We start from the raw sequence: 22,091 nt of genomic DNA, 5'->3' as shown, positions 1-22,091 counted from the left end.
GCTCTTATACATATATCAGAAACAAAACAAGGGCGAGAAGTCCAATACATTTCTGATTTATTTGTAAAAGAAAAAGAGGATATAGAAATTGAAGAAAAGAGTCTGTTTAAAATCAAAGGATTTTTCATTCTATTTCCAAATCATGTTTAGCTGGTAAATAGCAAAATAAAGGTCAAGCATGTATCTCAAACTCTAGTGATATTGGGAATTTAGTATTTTCCGTTTAATATAGAAGTCACCGACCACCGCCCCCCCCCACCCTTCATAAAATCATTTAGTTTTTCTGGCCCGATTTTACTTGATCTTTGATCTCGGACCTTTAATTTCAACTTAGTACCATTCTAGATTACCGCACTAATTACCAGACCAATTCGTTCATTATTAACAGAGTTATGAACTTTTTGGCATTTGAGTTTTAATTTTCGTGTTTGACATGTACTGTAGAAAAAAATTCTAACTCCCGAGCCCTTCACTCAATCCTCATGAAATTTTGTGTAAATGTACCTCGGACCTCATACTGTTTTTCTGCCAAATTTGCAGCGGGTTGAACAATTAAGAAGAAATTTCCGATATCAAGCCGCGAGTATAGCCTGTACGGGGACTTAAAATTTACACAGTGCAAGGGATGTAAGCAGCCGCGTAATATTTCTGTTGCATGTATATTTCTTGTTTTCCGTTTAGTCTGTATCTACGATAGCGTGTGAACTACTTATGAATGTTAGAACTGTGGAAATTACTGTCATCAATTTTTTCATGAATAAATTTACGTGTTACTGATTTCGTTATTTCTACATTTATCAGAATTTTATCAATCCTGTTGATATAAAACAGTCAAACATAATAGTAAACGACACAAAAAAATCTCTACTCTGAAATACATGTGTAAAATGCATCAGTCATTGTTTTAGGACTTCCCCTAATTGTCGTTAACCGAATCCGAGATCCACACCTCAAAATTCTACTTTCGATTTATTTACGACGAAAACCAAGCTCGGTCCTTTTCATCCCCCTCCAGACACAAACACGCATCAATATTTCAAATGACCTCGCACTGTTACCAAACCTGAGTAGTGAGACATCTTACACGTTGTTTTTCATCTCATACAAAAATTCAGCTCCTGTCCCGGGCGGAAACGCCCCAAATTAAAAGAGAAAATCGGGAATTATTTCGCGTCAGCCATGTTTTGACGCGAAGCTTTGATGAAATACTGTTATGACACCTGCAAAGGCCGTGTGGAGCCAAGATTTGTTCTTTCTCTCTATTTCCTTCTCTCCATTTGTTTTTTTTGACTTTCTAACTAAAATATTCAAAATAAAGGGGTTGTTGGACTGAAGTACAAGTTGAAAAACACTCTTCCTTTAAGATTTAGACAAAAACAGTCCTTTATTATTAAGGTCTTCCGTCTTCAGCGGAAGACCTTACTGTTTTTCTACGCGTTCTCATTCTTCTATATTATTATTTTTCTTCTTGGTAGTCACCCTTAATTTCTCAGCCATTTCTCAATCGATTTTAATGATTTTTACAGGGATGATGTCTTAGGTGAATATCTCTTTGCATCTTACTTCCTGTCTGAAAATTCACTTCCGCTTCTGAATTATCTCCCTTTTTCATGTATTTTGGAACATGATATTGTTCACGCATCTCCTCAAAAACTGCTATAGTTAGGGACTTGAAATTTATTTGCAAGATAGAGTGGTTATGGTAGATTTGCTTGCTTGTTTTAGATTTGACCAGAAGTCATCATCCTTGAAGCTCGCCCGGAACTGAAAATGTTGATGTTAAATTTGTTTGACAATTTTTACGAAATTTGAGATTTGATCACGAATATCTTTCTTCTAATCAATATTTTGCTAACACATGTAGAGCATCAAAAATTAATCTCTAAAAGATCTTTCAACTGACACCAAGCAAAAGGGGCTGACTCCTCATATAAGGGGCCAAGAGGGGTCTAAAGTCTTTTATCTATATCTCTTTAATGAAAAATATTTTGTAATGTATTAAAGAAGCAAAAATGTGTATCTTCCAGTTATCTACCTATATTTGTTAAGAGTTTTCTGATATGTTACATAATTTGGATTTTAAAGGGGCTAGAAGTCCAATATTTTGATCATTTATTTCTTAAAAAGGAGAAATATTTTGAAATGCATTATGGAAGAGAAGATACTCAGAATAATATTCGTAATAATATTCAACCACCAAAGTTTCGTTTAATGGTCCTTATAAGGAGATAAAGAGTCGGCCCCTAAAACAATCTTTCCCTAATATCTCAAAAACAGTAACAAATTTCTAAACACTTGTTGAACAAAATGTGTTTAATATTAAGGGACCTTTCATTGATATCAAGAAAAAGAAGCTAGCCCCTCAAATTACATGATAAGAGGGATCTAAATGTTTCAATCAAAGCTCTTATACATATATCAGAAACAAAACAAGGGCGAGAAGTCCAATACATTTCTGATTTATTTGTAAAAGAAAAAGAGGATATAGAAATTGAAGAAAAGAGTCTGTTTAAAATCAAAGGATTTTTCATTCTATTTCCAAATCATGTTTAGCTGGTAAATAGCAAAATAAAGGTCAAGCATGTATCTCAAACTCTAGTGATATTGGGAATTTAGTATTTTCCGTTTAATATAGAAGTCACCGACCACCGCCCCCCCCCCCACCCTTCATAAAATCATTTAGTTTTTCTGGCCCGATTTTACTTGATCTTTGATCTCGGACCTTTAATTTCAACTTAGTACCATTCTAGATTACCGCACTAATTACCAGACCAATTCGTTCATTATTAACAGAGTTATGAACTTTTTGGCATTTGAGTTTTAATTTTCGTGTTTGACATGTACTGTAGAAAAAAATTCTAACTCCCGAGCCCTTCACTCAATCCTCATGAAATTTTGTGTAAATGTACCTCGGACCTCATACTGTTTTTCTGCCAAATTTGCAGCGGGTTGAACAATTAAGAAGAAATTTCCGATATCAAGCCGCGAGTATAGCCTGTACGGGGACTTAAAATTTACACAGTGCAAGGGATGTAAGCAGCCGCGTAATATTTCTGTTGCATGTATATTTCTTGTTTTCCGTTTAGTCTGTATCTACGATAGCGTGTGAACTACTTATGAATGTTAGAACTGTGAAAATTACTGTCATCAATTTTTTCATGAATAAATTTACGTGTTACTGATTTCGTTATTTCTACATTTATCAGAATTTTATCAATCCTGTTGATATAAAACAGTCAAACATAATAGTAAACGACACAAAAAAATCTCTACTCTGAAATACATGTGTAAAATGCATCAGTCATTGTTTTAGGACTTCCCCTAATTGTCGTTAACCGAATCCGAGATCCACACCTCAAAATTCTACTTTCGATTTATTTACGACGAAAACCAAGCTCGGTCCTTTTCATCCCCCTCCAGACACAAACACGCATCAATATTTCAAATGACCTCGCACTGTTACCAAACCTGAGTAGTGAGACATCTTACACGTTGTTTTTCATCTCATACAAAAATTCAGCTCCTGTCCCGGGCGGAAACGCCCCAAATTAAAAGAGAAAATCGGGAATTATTTCGCGTCAGCCATGTTTTGACGCGAAGCTTTGATGAAATACTGTTATGACACCTGCAAAGGCCGTGTGGAGCCAAGATTTGTTCTTTCTCTCTATTTCCTTCTCTCCATTTGTTTTTTTTGACTTTCTAACTAAAATATTCAAAATAAAGGGGTTGTTGGACTGAAGTACAAGTTGAAAAACACTCTTCCTTTAAGATTTAGACAAAAACAGTCCTTTATTATTAAGGTCTTCCGTCTTCAGCGGAAGACCTTACTGTTTTTCTACGCGTTCTCATTCTTCTATATTATTAAGGTCTTCCGTTTCCAACGGAAGACCTTATAGTTTTCGTACTGTTTCTTATTATTAAGGTCTTCCGTTTCCAACGGAAGACCTTATTGTTATTGCTTTGTTTCTTTTTCACTATTATTTTTATTGTTTTTTTTTCTGTCACGTTTTCTCAAAAATGCTTCAGCCAATTTTCATGAAATTTTCAGATCTTATTCATGACAAAATTTGTAAGAAAAGTACACGGGCTTTTTTTGATCGTCACTTCCGGTACCGAGATATTAAAGATTTTACGTTTTTGCTTGTTCACGATTTTTCTCAAAAAGTATTTACGATAGAACCTTCAAATTTTCAGAGAAGGTAGAGAGTGAACGGCCGCAGTGCCCTTCGTTTATCCGAACGTCCGCCGTCACTTCCGGTCGTCACCGGAAGGAAATGAAAAACCTTAATTTTTCAAATTTTTAGATTTGAATTTTTTTTATATTTTTATTCGATAGAGACGCTTAAAACACTTCAGAATATGAAATTCGTGTTAAAATCGATCCAGGCATTCCCGAGATTTTGAGTTCAAAAGTTCTGAAGCGAGAGTCCGCGTAGCTCAGTCGTTAGAGTGTTGGACTTGTGCCCAGGCGACCCGGGTTCCATCCCCGAGTGCCGATTATTTGTTCTTCCCTAATTTTGTTTTGTTTAACGATTTTACCTTTAAAATGATGGTTTTTATTGTTTTCCGTTTTATTTTTATCATAAATAAAAATAATAACAGCTTTTTTAGTACAAATATAGAGCTCGTTTTTGTCAGCAGTTCGCATCGCCGCCATCAAAGACATGCCGCCGAAGCGCCCCTGCAATACGACCGCATTAGAGTTCACTGGGTCGCTTTGCCGGCATCAAAGAAATGCCGCCATCTCAATGACTGTATGCACACAACATTTAGCAATGCACCAACGTTATTCTACATGGCTTTAAAAGGAGGACTGATTAGTATTTGTTCAAATATATAGATATGCATGCGTTTATTGACATACGTTGCTGATATACTAATTCCCTAAACACTATAAAAAACTAGAAAATCTCTCTCTCTCTCTCTCTCTCTCTCTTTCTCTCTCTCTCTCTCTCTCTCTCTCTCTCTCTCTCAAGTACATAAGAACTAAGTACAGGTAACATGCAGTAAATTGGATAGAGGCTAAATGTACATTGGCGTCAAAAAATTATACATGTATTTATTTCAAGTTACGGGATAATGTCTATGGATTCAAATAATTTGAAATTCATTGTTTAATGATTGTCTTCTTACTGATTGGAAATCAACGCTAAAAAGTCATTTTTATTAATGATGGTGTACTTTTTCCTTTTTTGTGCATGTCTATATACTGATACAAATCTGTTGCCTCTCTGGGATTAAGACCTCCGAAGTTTATACTCGTAACTATACAAACGAACGGGTGACTGCGACAAGATTTGAAAACTGACCACCCGTTTATGAGTGTTTGAGCCTAAAAATAAACAGATGTAAAAAAAAAATCAATAGTTACATCTTTCAAACAACGCTTATACATTGTTTTTAACATATGTATTTTATTTAATACCACATATTGCAATATGTGATATTTAGAATTTAATTTTCTACGTTTAATATAGAAGTCACCGACCGACCCCCCCCCCCCTCCAAATTCATAAAATCATTTAGTTTTTAGGGCCCGATTTTACTTGATCTTTGATCTTCGACCTTTAATTTCAACTAATTACCATTATAGATTACTGTACTAATTACCAGACCAATTCGTTCATTATTAACAGAGTTATGAAGCTTTTGGCATTTGAGTTTTAGTTGTTGTGTTTGACATGTACTGTAAAAAAAAATTCTGACTCCCAAGCCCTTCACTCAATCCTAATGAAAATTCGTGAAAATGAACCTCTGACCCCATTCTTATTGTCTGTCAAATATGCAACGGATTGAACAATTAAGACGAAATTCCTGAGATTAAACGGCGCTTGTTGCCTATACCTGGAAATTACATTTACACTGTACACGCACCGACCCCCCCCCTCCCTTCCTATTCACAAAATCATTTAGTTTTTCTGGCCTTATTTTACTGGATCTTTCATCTTGAGCCTTTATTTTCAATCTAATTCAATTCTAGATTACTGTACTAATGACCAGACATATTCGTTCATTTTTAAGAGAGTTATAAATTTTGGGGCATTTGAGTTTCGATTGGCGTGCTTGACATGACTGTAGAAAAAAACCTTGGACCCCATTCTTATTGTCTGCCAAATATGCAGCGGATTGAACAATTAAGAAGAAATTCCTGAGATCAAACGGCGAGTATAGCCTGTACGGAGACTTAAAATTTACACAGTACAAGGGATGTAAGCAGCCGCGTTATATTTCTGTTGCATGTATATTTCTTGTTTTCTATTTTGTCTGTATTTACGATAGCGTGTGAACTACTCATGAATGTTAGAACTGTGGAAATTACTGTCATCAAATTTTTACCGAATAAATTTACGTGTTACTGATTTCGTTATTTCTACATTTGTAAAGATTTTATCAATCAAATCAAACAGTCAAACATAATAGAAAACGACACGAAAAAAAATCTCAACACTGAAATACATGGGTAAAATGCATCAGTCATTGTTTTAGGACTTCCCCTAATTGTTGTTAACCGCATCCGAGATCCACACCTCAAAATTCTATTTTCGATTTATTTAAGACGAAATTCAAGCTCGGGTCTTTTCAACCCCCTCCAGACACAAACACGCGTCAATATTTCAAATGACCTCGCACTGTTACCAAACCTGAATAGTCAGACATCTTACACGTTGTTTTTCATTTCAAACAAAAACTCAGCTCCTCTTCCGGGCGAAAACGCCCCAAATTCAAAGACAAATTCGGGAATTATTTCGCGTCAGCCATGTTTTGAGATACCTGGCATTACCTGCAAAGGTTGTGTGTTCGAATCTCGCTGGAGCCAAGCTTTGCTCTTTCTCTCTATTACTTTCTCTCCTTTTTGTTTCTCTTTCTAACTAAAATATTCAACATAAAAGGGTTGTTGGACTGTAGTACAAGTTGAAAAACACTCTTCAATTAAGATTTAGACAAAAACAGTTTTTTATTATTAGGGTCTTCCGTCTTCAGCGGAACACCCTTCTATTCTTATTTTTATTAGGGTCTTCCGTTTACAAAGGAAGACGCTCTTTTTTTCTTTGGTTTCTTTTTATTACAGGTCATTAGACCTGTTATAAGGTCAAAAGATCTCTTATTTAATATGATATAAAATGGGGCTGGTCCTTCAAATTAGGAATCCAACGGGGTCTATAATCCTTCATCCATCGCTCTTATAGATCACATCTGCATTTCTTGATATGTTTCGTTGATGAAGATAAAAGACAAGGTCATTTCCTCTTCTAAAAATCGGACGGAAGACCTCCTCGTTGCTCGCAACGAGATCGTGTCTAGTTATTATTATTATTTTTTTCCACGAATTTTGTGCACGCGATTTCTCGAAAACTATTCGTCCGATTTCGACCATTTTTTCTCAGATGATTGCCAGTGGTCATAATTATAGAAGTTTTTTGAAATTTTGAAATCGGCACTTCCGGTTCCGATTTACGGCCGATTTTGTAAGTTTTTACGACTAATTTTGTGCAGACATAAACTCAGAGACTATCAGAGATAGGAATATGAAATTTTCAGGATAGGTAGACTATAGGTTGAAGTTGTGCACAATGTAGTTTTTTTGCGCCAGTGGCGCCATTTCTATGAGCTCGCATAGGCTCGAAAATTGGGTACGAATTTCGAATCAAATTTTTCATACGTTTTGATCTGTATCTTTTTATGAGTTGATATTTTGTTAAAACATATATAACAAAAGTGGTAGATAATCAAAAGTTCTTTTCAACAAAATCAAGAAATAGGGGCTGGCCCCTTAAATAACGGGCCAAGACAGTCATAAACTCTATTACGAATAACTTAAAAACGATAAAGATTTTGTAATGCATTATAGAAGCAAAGTTGTTGATCGTACCAATATCTATTTGAAAAAATCATTGCCACGCCCTTTTATTACGTAATTAGGGATTTTTAGGGGCCAAAGTACTTAAACTTTGACGAAAAATAACTAGAGAAGTATACATATTTTGTTAGACATCATAGAAGAGAAAATGTTTGAATAAATGATTTAAATTAATTCCACTTATCAAAACACGATTTTCTGTCCCCATTAAGGATCTAGAGGGCTGGCCCCTAAAATATTCAATCATTTGTATCTCAAAAGTGACCAACAATTTTAGATGCATGTAAGAACAAAAAATGTTAGTATTCATGAGACCTTTCGTATAAAATCAAGAAAAAGGGGCTGGCCCCTTAAATTAGGGGCCAATAGACTCCTAAGCTCTATTACTCATACCTTAAAAATGATCAAGATTTTGTAATGATTTATAGAAGCAAAGTTGTTGATAGCAGCAATATCTGTTTGTAAAACTCATTTCCAAACCCATTGATGACGTAATTAGAGATTTTAGGGGACTAAAATATTAAATCTTTAATGTGCTGTATGTTAAAAAGCAAAACTCTTTGTTAAGCATTTTAAAAGATATTGACAATCGTATACATTATCTAAAAGGAGGTGGTTGAGGGAGAATTCTGAAATTTCATTGATATTTTAATCGAATCGTTTAAAAAATTAAACGGAAGACCTACTCGTTACTCGTAACGAGATCGTATCTAGTTAATTTTAACTGTTTATATAATAATCCAATCAAATTTCAGCGTACCAAATGCAAAATGACGCTGTTACGACCAAGAGTTACCGGACATTTGTAATTCTATACGTAGTGTAGATACAGTTAACGTTGCATTGATCATTTTCTGGAATCGTTGTTACATGTATTTGAAAACCTTTAATTTGTTTCTGCACTGACGTTTAATACTTGATATCGAAATGAGGATGTGTAAGAGAAACAGATACATGCATAATTTTTTTCGGAACACTAACCTTTCTTCGAAAGACGAATTGGGCCACATAAAAAAATATTACCTCGTAGTTATGAGAAAAGATCTCGTTATTACGAGTTATTTATCTCGTTATCACGAGAAAAGATCTTGTTATAACGAGTTGATTATCTCGTAATTACGAGAAAAGATCTAGTAATAACGAGAAAAGATCTCGTTATTACGAGTAAATTATGTCGAAAATACGAGAAAAGATCTAGTAATTACGAGAAAAGATCTCGTTATTACGAGTAAATTATGTCGAAATTACGAGAAAAGATCTCGTAATACGAGAAAAAACTCGTTATTACGAGTTAATTATCTCGTATTTACGAGAAAAGATCTCTTAATTACGAGAAAATATCTCGTTATTACGAGAGAAGATTTATATAAAATGGGGCGTTTTTGAAAAGACGTCAAAGTAGACTTGTTCACCCTTTCAGTCTATCTTTTTCTTTCAGAAACATTTATTCAATTTTAATTAATTCTTTAATAACAACGGCCATTAATTTTTACATAAAATGATCGGATTTCACATTTTATCTTATATAATAAGTGGAGCTTTATGTAATTCTACTTTTCATCTTATTATTATATTATTATAATATATTATATAAATATATATTATTATAATTATCATATATATATATATATATATATATATATATATATATATATATATATATATATATATATATATATATATATATATATATTATCCCACTTAGAAGAATATACCAGGTAGTCATAGTCATAAAAAACACAATTCTATTTGTTACAGAATTGTGTTTTATAAGTTCATACACAACCTATATGTATGTTAAAAATAATTGATATAATATATTAACATTTTTGAGTCTGAAAACAAATAATAGGTATCCTTCTTATTAATAATTAGTACTCCTTCTTCTGAAATTTCTATAAAACTGCTTGGTCCGATTTTTTAAATCAAATTTTGTGTACGGTTGTAAACCAGCATTTTGCTAGGAATGTGTAAAAAAGACATTGCAGTAGTTAATACACTTTACATAAAGATAATAAAACAATGAAACGACCCATTTTAAATAGATCTTTTCTCGTAATAACGAAATCTTTTCTCGTAATAACGAGATCTTTTCTCGTAATACCGACATAACTGAATTGTAATTACGAAATCTTTTCTCGTAAATACAAGATGATTAACTCGTAATAACGAAATCCTTTCACGTAATAACAAGATCTTTTCTCGTTATTACGAGACATTTAATTTGTAGTAGCAAGATCTTTTCTCGTTATTTCGAGATCTTTTCTCGTAATAACAAGAAAATTGACTTGTAATAACGAGATCTTTTCTCGTAATCACGAGATATTTTCTCGTAAATATAAGATGATTAACTCGTAATAACAAAATCCGAGACAGTTAATTCGTAATAACAAGATCTTTTCTCGTTATTACGAGATATTTTCTCGCAATAACGAGATAATTCATTCGTAAAAACAAGACCTTTTCTCGTAATAGAGAGATAATTAACTTGTAATAAAGAATCTTTTCTCGTAATAACGATGTCTCTTCTCGTTATTAGGATATCTATTCTCGTAATAAAGAGATAATTAACTCGTTATAACGAAATCTTTTCTCGTAATTATGAAATAATTTTTTTTTGTGGGCCTTTTCGTCTTTCGTACCTTCCTTTAGTAATTAAAAAATATGCAAAACTAGAAAACTGACCAGTCAGGAAGGGCCCCGCTATGACAATTAATATAGAGAAGTGAAAAAAACTTTGAATTCCATCCTCTTTATATTAACAATGATGAAAAATAAATGCCCGGCAGAAGATGTAAAGAACTGGAATATATAGGATCTCGTGATTTGTAGTTGGATATGATTTTCATCCAACAATTAAAGTGTTTTTTTCTTGAGCCTTAGTGAGGGGATAAAACACACAAGTTGGATAAAAATCATATTATACTACAAATCATGAGAATCTATTTATCCCATATTTTATACACCGCAATCAATGTTTACACTGTTTATAAAACTCTACATTATTTTTACTTCATTATGCCTAGGCAAATCCCATTGTAAAGTCACAACTGTGGAATATCAAAAAAATATCCAATGAGTCATATCCACGGGATAAAGTGGGTTAACATGGGATGAAATAAAACTTGTTAAAAAAACAAAGAATTGATACCAATGCAATGATACCTAGGCTTTGCCTCTATTCAATAAAACTATCATAAATCATTGTGTACGGTATTTTAACCAAAAAAAATATGAATATTATATTTCAAATCCATATTTCAAAGAATGTACACAATACTACACATCATTCAAAATTGACCTTAACTTCAAAACAAAGTTCATTTGCAGACACAGGCAGTGCAGTAATTAATGTCAATGTGACAGATAAAGATAAAGCTTAGGATTTTCTTCCTGTGGAAGGTTAATTAATCCCAAAGGACAAATATTGCACAGCCTTCCATGTATACAATGGTAACATTCTCAGCAGTTATCTCTCTTTGCCCATTCATTCTCAGCAGTTATCTCTCTTTGCCCATTCTTCTTATGCATAGTTAGGAATCTACCCCACCACCCCAGCTCCAAACCAGAAGACATAGAGAACCAAACTTAGCATCAAAATATGTATTTCTGCCTACTGAACTACCATACCAAATTTGAACTTGATTGGGCAACCATAAAAAAAGTTATTAGAAAAAAACAGGAAATTTGTGGACGGAAGAGTGACAGACGGACGGACGGACAGAAGGACGGACGGACAGAGTGATTACTATAGGGCACCCGCAAATCCTTGCGGGGCCCTAATTAATATTCCAATAACTTTGTCCGAAAGTTTTTGAAAAACTTATTTTCCATTGCATACAAACCATTTTGAGCTTATTCATATTGCTTGTTCAATTTTCTAAATGATTTTTTTTTTATATTTTAGATTTTATTTTGCTTTTGTGCATTTATGGATTCATGCCTTGTTTCGGTAAGAATGGTTCTGGTAAATAGCCAATTTTAAAATTCGTAAATATCAACGCACGAAAATAAGAAAATATCACGTTGCCTGTATGTCTTATATCATGCAAATTCTCAAAATATTACGGCATGTTTATAATGAGATACGTTTATTATGTTTTAATTAGCTCCGCGGAGGCGAACAAATGGTCCTGAAACAACCACTACAACACATAATCCATCTACGTCTGTTTGCAATTGTCCAACAGGTAAACAGACAATAACAAACTTAAATCACTATTCCATTTTTTATGTACAGTCCAACAAAGTCGAGAGCCAAAATAAACTTTGCCTATCAAATCCTAAATCATGAATATAAAAAAGTAATTTAAAAAAACCCTCTTATTTTAGTCCGTTATTATATAAAACAGATTCGGTAGAATCAAAGAGAAGTAAAACGATATACTAGTATATTAAGTTTCCTTTATTCAATTAAATTCTTTATTTAAGAGAAAACTGAATTATTTTGTTTTCTTTTTTTATATTTTTCAAGACATAATTTTCTCAAACACTAAAAATAAAGCAAAATCAAAATGTTATATTTATAAAAAGCATTATTTTTCATGATTACAGACAATTACTTTTGGTATTGAATGCGGAATGATTTTGTAAACTTAAACACTCCATCATTTTTAAAATAGATGATATCACTGAAAAACACATGTATCTGCGCTTTGCGGCAACGCACTTTGAAAAAAAATACACTTTGAAATATCTTTTTAATTTGGGACCAAATCAACGCACTTTGAAAAAAACATTCAAAGTGGGCTGAATTTGGGACTAAGTTAATTTACTTTGAAAATGTTTTTCAATAAAGTTAAAACAATCATTTATTGTTTATAAAAGTATATCTTATTTCGACTAAACCATGAACATTTTTTTAAAGTGCGTTACTATCAACAATATCAACGCACTTTGAAAATAATCAAATGCGTTGACTTTGCCCCGAAATTAACGCACTTTGAATTTTTTTTAAAAGTCTGTGCCACAGCGCTTGCACGTGTTTTTTTCTTTCTCAATAGACCTCTACACATCCAAAAATTTGTACAAAATCAGTATATCTTATTTCTACTTAACATGTTCAGTCATATTTATAGCTTTGATGTTTATATGTATACATAATAATATTAGTGTTTGTCGATGTTGTTGAACGGGTTGGTTGGTCAAATTTTATTTATTTGACTTTCAGATTGCTCTAAAGGTACAATAACAACAACACCAACAACGGAAGCAAAATCTACTACAATGCATTCAAAAACAATAACCACAACAGCACCTACATCAACAGCAGCAATAACAACAGCACCTACATCAAGTTCAGCATATCCAGACCCGTTTGAACAGAAAAGCGATTTATGTTTAGATAATCAAGGTAATATATATGTTTCTAAAACAAAAGTGCAAACTATATATCTTGTAAGAGATACAAGTATTTAACCTACTTTTGTCATCAATGCATCATTTTATATTAAGAATAATTCAAAGGGGCCTAAACACGATTTGAAATAAAATTTAAAAAAAAATTATGTATAAAATGGTTAATAGTTGACCAAAATTTGAATGTTATAAGTTTAGTAATAAGAGAGATAAAAAGAGGTAAGAATTCATTGTAATGTAAACAAAGCTCGAGTCTTATTTTTGTTTACAAATAATGTAGAGTAAGGAATTACCATTTCGTTGATAAAATAACTCGTGGCAAACAGCAAACTGATTCAATGTGTCCATAAAATATATTATCAACATATTGAAACTTATGTGACCCACGGAAAATGTACAAGTTGGTCGGTATTCGTTTTACAAGATTTATTAAAACTTCGCAAACATATGACAATATTCTGCGAGGTCGGTAGTCGGTGGTACAAGCGCCATGAGCGTCGCTGTCCAACTGCCGAATTAATGAACATGGCCAACAATTATATACAGCAAACATATAGATAACAAAAGACAATTTTAACAATAAAGAATAATAGAATAGTCAATATGAAGAGTTACTTTAATTAACGGATTACTTAAATAAATTGTGAGTCAACTAAGGGTGTCCAAATCAAAGTCATGTCCAAGGGGAACCTTTCACACGGTGATATTTGCCTCTTCCTCCCGATGAGCCCGTTCCCCTGTTTCGAAGAAACGTTTTGCTGTGTAACTTGTTACTTGTTCCTCCTCGGCCCATTTTAGAACTGGGTGGATCATACTTCCAATTGCTGAAAGACTTAAACCATCTGTCAACATGGGTCCAGTTCACCGCAGCCTTACGAAAGTGTCCCCTTGAATCATTTGTCTCTGTCTTTTCCTTTAGTTCTTCTTCTCTGTCACTTAGTGCACTACTGAGTATTTGTCCCTCCAGCTACTGAATTTCTTTGTCTCTTTTCTGTTACTCAGCCAGCACTTTGAAATTTTGGTTTTCGAAGAACTTTGCTTTTGCAGTTTGGTGGTCAATATCTTCATGCAGAACGTTTATTTTCTGCTTCGCATCAGCCAGTTGATTCTAGGTTAACTCTTCATAGAATTGACAGTCTTTAATCCTGGAAAAAGGAAGTTCTGCAAGTAGTAATGTGGAATCATTAGAATTCGTGGTGGTTCATTTTTCGTGGTATCCGTGGGTAGCCCTCCCCCAAGAATTTAAATCCTCAACGAAAACAATTTTAGAAAGAGTTATCTTTGTTGCTGAAACAGTAAACGACGCATCCACGAAATAACATCCCCACGAATCAGCAAAAAAGTCATAATCCACGAAAATTGGCACCCACGAATTTAAATGATTCCACAGTAAGCGTTTTTTCGTTTAAACTCTGATCCGGTCTCTGTCGCGTCGAATTTTCTTTTCTGATTTTCTTTTGTCTGTTTGTGTCGCGCAATCTGCCTTCTGAGTCTCTACAACTTTAATGCGTGAACGTCACTTCGGCGGTTAATATTCTGTGTCTTACGCACCCGCGCAAAATGTCCATTCTTTCCACAATTAAAGCACATAGCAAACCGTGCAACACAATTCCATGCGTGATGATTAAGATCACATCTCCTACATGCAGGAATTTCTTAATGTATAATGTACGAAGTACTGCGTCGGGTAACTTACAGGCGTAGTCCACGCGGGTGTTGCTAAAACGCGGAACGGAACGGAAAATATATTAAAAGGGTGGAGAATGGCCAGAAACGATTAACTTTGTATCATTTATTCATATCTAATGAATGATTATCAACAAGTGGCTGTCTTATTGATATTCTTGTGAATGTCCATCAAATATAGCATTTATATTCAATTGGCTTTAGTTGAGTACGAAAAGGATGAAATCAAATGTATACGAATTGTAAAATATTAACATTATTAAATATGGTATAGCTGGCATATCAGCGTAACGTACGCAGTTAGTGAAATCGTTTTATGTGTTTTTTGAGTATTTTGATTTCAAACATGTTGTATATACTTTGAACATTGAATTTTCGGTCTTCTATACGATCTTAAATCATACAGACGATACATTATCATTGAGATGGAAAAAAAAACCCCGTACGAATGACAACATTCAAAATTAAAATACATTATACATTAAAATACCCGGTACCTAGTGAAACTAGTATTCTTAGCAATGCAATTTTTTTTACGTTAGCATTACTTGGGAGTAGTTTATTCCCATTCCTGCAGCTATATACATATGTTCCGAATAGAGAGCTTTAGACGTTGCCTGGTTAGATTTTCCGATTATAAATTGGGACTATAGTCTGTCGATCTCAAAATATTCATACAGCACATTTAGACGATTTAAAAAAAACCCACATACCTGTAAAAGATACAAATAATTGAAATAGATGAAACGGGAAATATCCAACAAAACTTCATTGACACATTATCATTTGTTAATCGGAAAAATTCACCGGATCGAAAACAGATTTCTAACGGAATTTATAATGGAAAATGTTGACATTTTTTTCTCTATTTGGAAGTCACTAAGAAGACCTTGCACAATTTTTCAACCTTATAATCTGGGTCTGTTGAAATGCAAAACCCCCTTAGACTTCTTTATTTTTAGCCGTGTTTTAAAACCAACTGATGAGCTAGTGAGGACGTTTTAAATAGGGAATAATGAGCATTTTATATGCTTCTGAAAAAAAAATATCGCTTGAACCCATAGCTATATATAAAAATCGAGTCATTCAGCAAAAATTGAATCGAGGATATTTTGGGACAGAAAATAGTGGTCAATGCATGTACTGTTAATTTTGAGGAAATAGTTATACTTGAATAAATAATATGATATGACTAATCTTTCGAAAAAAAAATACATAAAGTATATCGTTTTTAGCATGATTAACAAATCTATCAAGTAAATAACATTAGATAAGATTATCCGTTTTCCGTTCCATTCCGCGTTTAAGCAACACCCAGTCTACGCTGGTCCATACGGGCACTGGTACGAATCCATCAGGTGGAATTTATCTGAGAGGTCCCTCATGGGATCGTGTATCAAGCTAAATCGGTCGGTATTCGTTCTACAAGATTAATTAAAAACTAACTTCAATTAACGATTTACTTAGATACTTAGATAGATTACTTAAATAAACTGTGAGTCAATTAAGGATGTCCGAATCAAAGTCACTAAAGGTTAGTGACAGGGGAAAAGGTGTCATGTCTAAGCAACAAAGAATTTCAAACTCTGTTTCTTTCTTAATATTGTAATTATATATTTGACTTTCAATTTTTTACGAGGCATTAAAGTGTTCATATTTACCATTTTAAACATTAAAAATAGAAAAGAATGAGCCCAAATCGTGTCTAAGCCCCTTTAACATCTAGATCCGTCAAGGGTTTACATTTCTTTTCTTCGTAAGGTGCTTCATTTAAAAGAACGTTTCAAGGTTGTACCAAGTGAAGAAATCTCTTAATATTAAGAGTAAAAACGCTTTATTTGTCAAGTGCATGAATTATTCTCCTCACTTGTTTATTTCCATAAAATTCATTCATTTCAACTGACCACTGCTGTCATTTAAAATCATGTGAAATGTAAACAAGTATTCCTTTTAAAGGAATGATCGGCATGAAATACCATAGGTACATTCTGTTAATATAATGTACGCTACATGCATTAATATATATATATATATATATATATATATATATATATATATATATATATATATATATATCTTATGCCTATGCGAAAAAAAAGTGATTTGAATCTTTATGTATGTAACCCTATAAGTGTTTTATTTTCAGGGTAAAATGATGAGTAACGGTCATAGTAATCTATGTCTAATTATAGATTTAAATAAGGTTGTCATTGCATAGTAAATAAAATATTGCAAGGCGCAATGGGTGCGCAAATGGTTAAATTTGCCGGATGCCTCATATGGACTCAACTGTGATCAGCCGAAGCCGATCACAATTACATTTTAAAGTTTGAGTCAATATGATATTTCTAGAACATTTTAAACACGCAATTGTGATCTTATTATCGCGAAAAAAAAGTACAAAAATTTCAGTACATGCATAAGTTCTGTTTTTATTGAACTACGTTTAAAACAAATGACAAGATGAGAAATGTCAGCTGTAGAGTCTCTTTAAGTTGGAATTACATTTTTGTACGAAAAACTATTCCAACGGTTGATCAGTCAACATCTGGTATCCTGATCCGAAGCTGTAGCCTAGCAGTTGCTTACTTAATGAGCCCGATGTTCAACAAAGATAATAACTGAAGATGTTTCAGCTTCACGGTGTTAATAAAATATTTAAAAAAAAGAATTTTTCGCAATCGCATGCGGATAGAAAATGAAAATGTAGCCAATTAATAATAGATCCCTGGAAAAAACACCTTTAAAAAGATTTCACCCATACTTATATATTTACATCTATCGAGTATGATTCCCTCTATTTCTTATGGAAACTTATAGTTAATTCATAGCTCTATAGAAACAGCCAGACTGAAATCTACACGCCCCGTTTATCGGTTGGTCGAAATCTACAGCGGCTGAAACTGACAGGACTGAAATCGACACACCCTATTTATCGATTGATCAAAACCTACAGCGACCTAAGAAAAATCACGGACTGCACAAAATAATCATAATAATGTCAGACTCAAAGTCTCACAGGAGATGATTTGGCTGTTTCTATAAGCTAACGTACTTACGTACATTTTTGTACGTTAACAGTAATTTTGTGAATTTTACGTATTTTTTATAGTCAATTTATTAATTAGTTAAAAGAAAGATGTTATTAACAATAACCAAAAATGCTTTCTTTGATGATTCATGCGGGTTATGAAGGCAGCGATAATTGCAGAAAAAATAACATAACCCGCTAACGGGTATTATGTATTTTTTCTGCAATGTCGCCACCTTCATACCCCGCATGAATCACCAAACAGAGAGCATTTAATTGTTTAAATATTTCACAAAATTACGCATTCTTTCGATAAATAAGCATTTGGTTAGAAAAATAATGTTCTACGCAAAATTACACCCTTTTCTCCAGGAACTGTCATTGGTGCTGCAATAGGAGGGGCCATCTTTGGATCCATCCTGACAGCATGCATTGTTTTTGTTTATTTCCGTCGGAAGTCAAAGAATTCCTATAACTCTAAAAAGTAATTATATACAAATTATGCTTATTCGTTTACACTTGTACCCAAGATTTTTTTTTAGATAAAATATTACCCTTTTTATTGTCACGTTTATTTGTAGACACATTTTGTTCTATTGCTTCCATAAAATTGAATTTACATCTTAAGGTAGACCCAGTGGCTTTCGTGTTCGTGTTTTTTAAAAACAGTCTGACAAATTACCGGTTACAGTTTTGGACACATCAATAATCATTCAAGATGCCATGTACTAGTATTTGATTTGAAGTTTTGTAAAAGTATGGTTTGGTGGCTTCAGTACAAATATATTGCTCATATTTTCAAAAGGAGAGGAAAACCATAAATATGTCAATAAACCTGGTGGAAAATTGCTTTCCGGAAAGGAAGGGGTACACAGGTAAAATTGCAACATATGTTCAACATATGTTTTGAGTAATATATGTTGAACATACGTTGAACATATGTTAAACATATGAATTTTTCATAGTATGTTGAACATATGTTTGAAATATATTGTTAACATATGTTTGTAAAATACGTTAAACATATAACAGACTCAAAACACATGTTTAACATATATTTGTGGTAATCATATGTTCAACGTATGTTTAACATATTTTGAACATATGTTTGTTTAAAACATATGATCAGCATATGTTTTACATTTGCGTTATGTTGATTAGACATGTTTGTTTGCTTAAATTTTTACATATGTAGTAATGAATACATGTATAAACGAATTGTATAATCAACATTGGCCATGCATTTTTTTCATATGAAGTGTTTCGTTCACAAATCCGGATTTAAGCCTGAATCGGTTTTAAATTTAGTATTCATAAACATACTGCACTTATTTCTACCGTTGTGACCATTCATCTTCGCTAGCCAAGTGTTTCTGATCCGCACCGCTCTTCATAAACTTTTGGCATATTGTGCTATCAAAAGTCGGGATTTTTTTCCTGGATTTTGATTGGTATTTTCTGAAACCATTCGACCGATCAAAAAGATGCCGAACATATCTGATTTAATCGACAATGTTTTCGTACTTTTTATTCACGAGTGTCTCTTAACAGGCATAGCCCAAAACTCTTATTTTTCTAGTTTTTCTGTTTGGTCTTCATGATACATGTAGTTTGCAATGGTTCAATAACAAGTACCATCAAATCTGTGTATCAAGAGAGGCATGCAATCATAGATGAAGGATTTACTGCTCACAGTCTTGCAATATTCTAATGAATTCGATTTTTTAAAAAAATATATGTAACATAAAACGATATTCATATTCATCAAATACACTGGGCATTAAAACGTTCTTTCAACTTGTCAATATCAATGTCTGTTGAGGCTGCCATTACTGCACCAGTGACGTTTTAAGTACGGCATCTTTTATCGTTTGCTTGATTTATAAATACGCTGGGAGATCACGGGACGGAAAAAAAATCACATCTTTTGATAGCATGCATATGATATGCCAAAGGTTAGTGAGGAGCGGTGCGAATCAGAAATCCTTAGCTAGAGAAGATAATACCAACTAGACCAACATTTTAAAACAGCTTGAATAATTATACACTTTTGAGCGACTGTCAGAAAATGTCTATTTGGTACATTTCAATTTTACCCCATGCAATGTTTGCAGAAAACAAGAGACCACTAGGCATTAACGGTCACCTGAGTACCTTAGCCCACACACAAACTTGTTAAGGGGTCTCATACATGTTATGCACTTAATCAAATTTCATTCTGAAGTACAAAAATTATATAATATTGTATACTAATGATGACCACCTCCCTGCCTGAAACATGAAATCTTTTAAAAAGGACTATGAAACATAATTTTAGCGAAAAACTTAAAGATCATAATAGAGTGCATGACTTGATATTTAAAAGGTGCAAAACTCTGTAAGCCCCCCCCCCCTTTTTAAGGCCTGAACACCCTTACCCAAGGACCGTGAATTTCACAATGTAGGTAAAAGCGTTCGTGGAAATCATAACCATGCATTCAGTGTTTTCTCACATGTGTGGGAGAAAAAAGGAAAATTTTCTGAGATTTTTCTATAGGGCTATTTTGGCCTCGCCTTAGGGCCTAAATTCCTGTCACAGGAGTCATGAATTTCAAATTTTAGGTAGAAGACTCCATGGACATCATAATCATGCATTTAGTTTTTAGCAAATATACATGGGAGTAGAGAAGAAGATTTTATAAGATCTAATACATTTTACTATATGGTCATATTGACCCCACCCTAGAGCCTGAACCCCTGACACATGGGCCAGGAACTTTGTAGAGGGATTTAGAGACACCATAACCAGGGATTGTTTTTTTCATCACATGTGTTGGAGTTTGGAAGAAGATTTTTTTTAAAACAGGCTTTTTCTGCATATTTGTTTCCGCCGATGGCGCCCCGGGTATGGTAGAGCCATGAAATTTCAGAATTTAGATTTCTCTTACCATTGAGATGCTTCATAATACATGTAACAAGGGCACCGCAAAGCGGAGCATGCCTCGCGAAATGAAATATTATTTGGGGAAATGCATATTTAGGATATACATGTACATGAAGAGACTAAATATTAATCTTCTTAAAACCCGTCTGATTTAAAATATTTTGTTTATTCCTATCACCATGCACGCTCTAGGGTGTATCCGGGGGAACTGTTACATTTGCGTGATTGTCCAATCCATTTCAATTCTAGCGAAAACAAAACAAGCCACAGATGTTTTAAATTTTAGTATATATAATAGTTTTATTCTCTTTATTCAGTGACATACATAACGTATTCAGACAATAAGTGTAGACAAATTTAAGTTTTATTATGAATATGAAACGCAGCTAAAGATCTAGCGATTTGTAATCTGCCCTATGGGAAAATAAGAGTTTATATGCTGTAATTTCATCCCCATTTTTTTTAAATTGAGTAACTTATCTAAAGCAATTAACTTGAAATGAACTTCCGGTTAATAATGTTGACGATACTTGTCAAAGTCTCATCTAAAATATTATCCTTCTCTTAGTAATTCGAGAAATTTAGCCAGAAATTCGGCTCAGACGACTGCTTGTTTTAATGAAACTGGGATGAACTTTATCTCCTGCTCGTTTCAGTTTTTCTGTTTCTTACCGTTACAAAGCCTAGATCCAACAAAAAATCAAGTTGTAAATTTGCATTGTTTTACTTTCGCGAACAGGATATATCTATGTAATTGTCAAGTCGGACATAAAACTTTCTATTTTAAGTGTTGTAATTAACGATATCATAATGAAATTTTAACAGAATTACTTCAATATGAATTGGATTAGTCCTTTCACCATGCTTATAAAGTGTACGAAGTTTGATAAACATGCATGCGAGGGTTTTCTCTTGCTTAAAAAGGCTGATATGGACAAATATACACACATACATACAGCGATGGTACTCAGTAAACCCCCTTCGCAACAAGTTGAACAAGGGGATGAAAATGGTCACCATTGGCTTTATAATTTTCAAGAAGAAATTAAAAATGTAAAATTGTTAACGCATGTTGCACGACGGACGCTGCACACCACACGATGCGCCCACGACGACGGACGAAGACCATTTGCAATAGGTCACCTGAGTATCTCAGGTGGTGACCTAAAAATTGTAAAACTAAATCAAACAATAAAGGGGTTTACATGTTAAGACTCATGCTTTTTATAAAACTC

General features: G+C 33.4%; 1 pseudogene; it reads left to right on the top strand.

Annotated features, from left to right (window-relative positions):
- Nucleotides 1-22,091, top strand: part of LOC128157700 (uncharacterized) — a 30,247-nt pseudogene that overhangs the window by 5,802 nt on the left and 2,354 nt on the right.

This window comes from Crassostrea angulata, chromosome 8, assembly GCF_025612915.1.
Source record: "Crassostrea angulata isolate pt1a10 chromosome 8, ASM2561291v2, whole genome shotgun sequence".
Classification (NCBI taxonomy): Eukaryota; Metazoa; Mollusca; class Bivalvia; order Ostreida; family Ostreidae; genus Magallana; species Magallana angulata.
The sequence above is the reverse complement of the archived record's forward strand: the minus strand, read 5'-3'. Positions and strand labels throughout refer to the sequence as shown.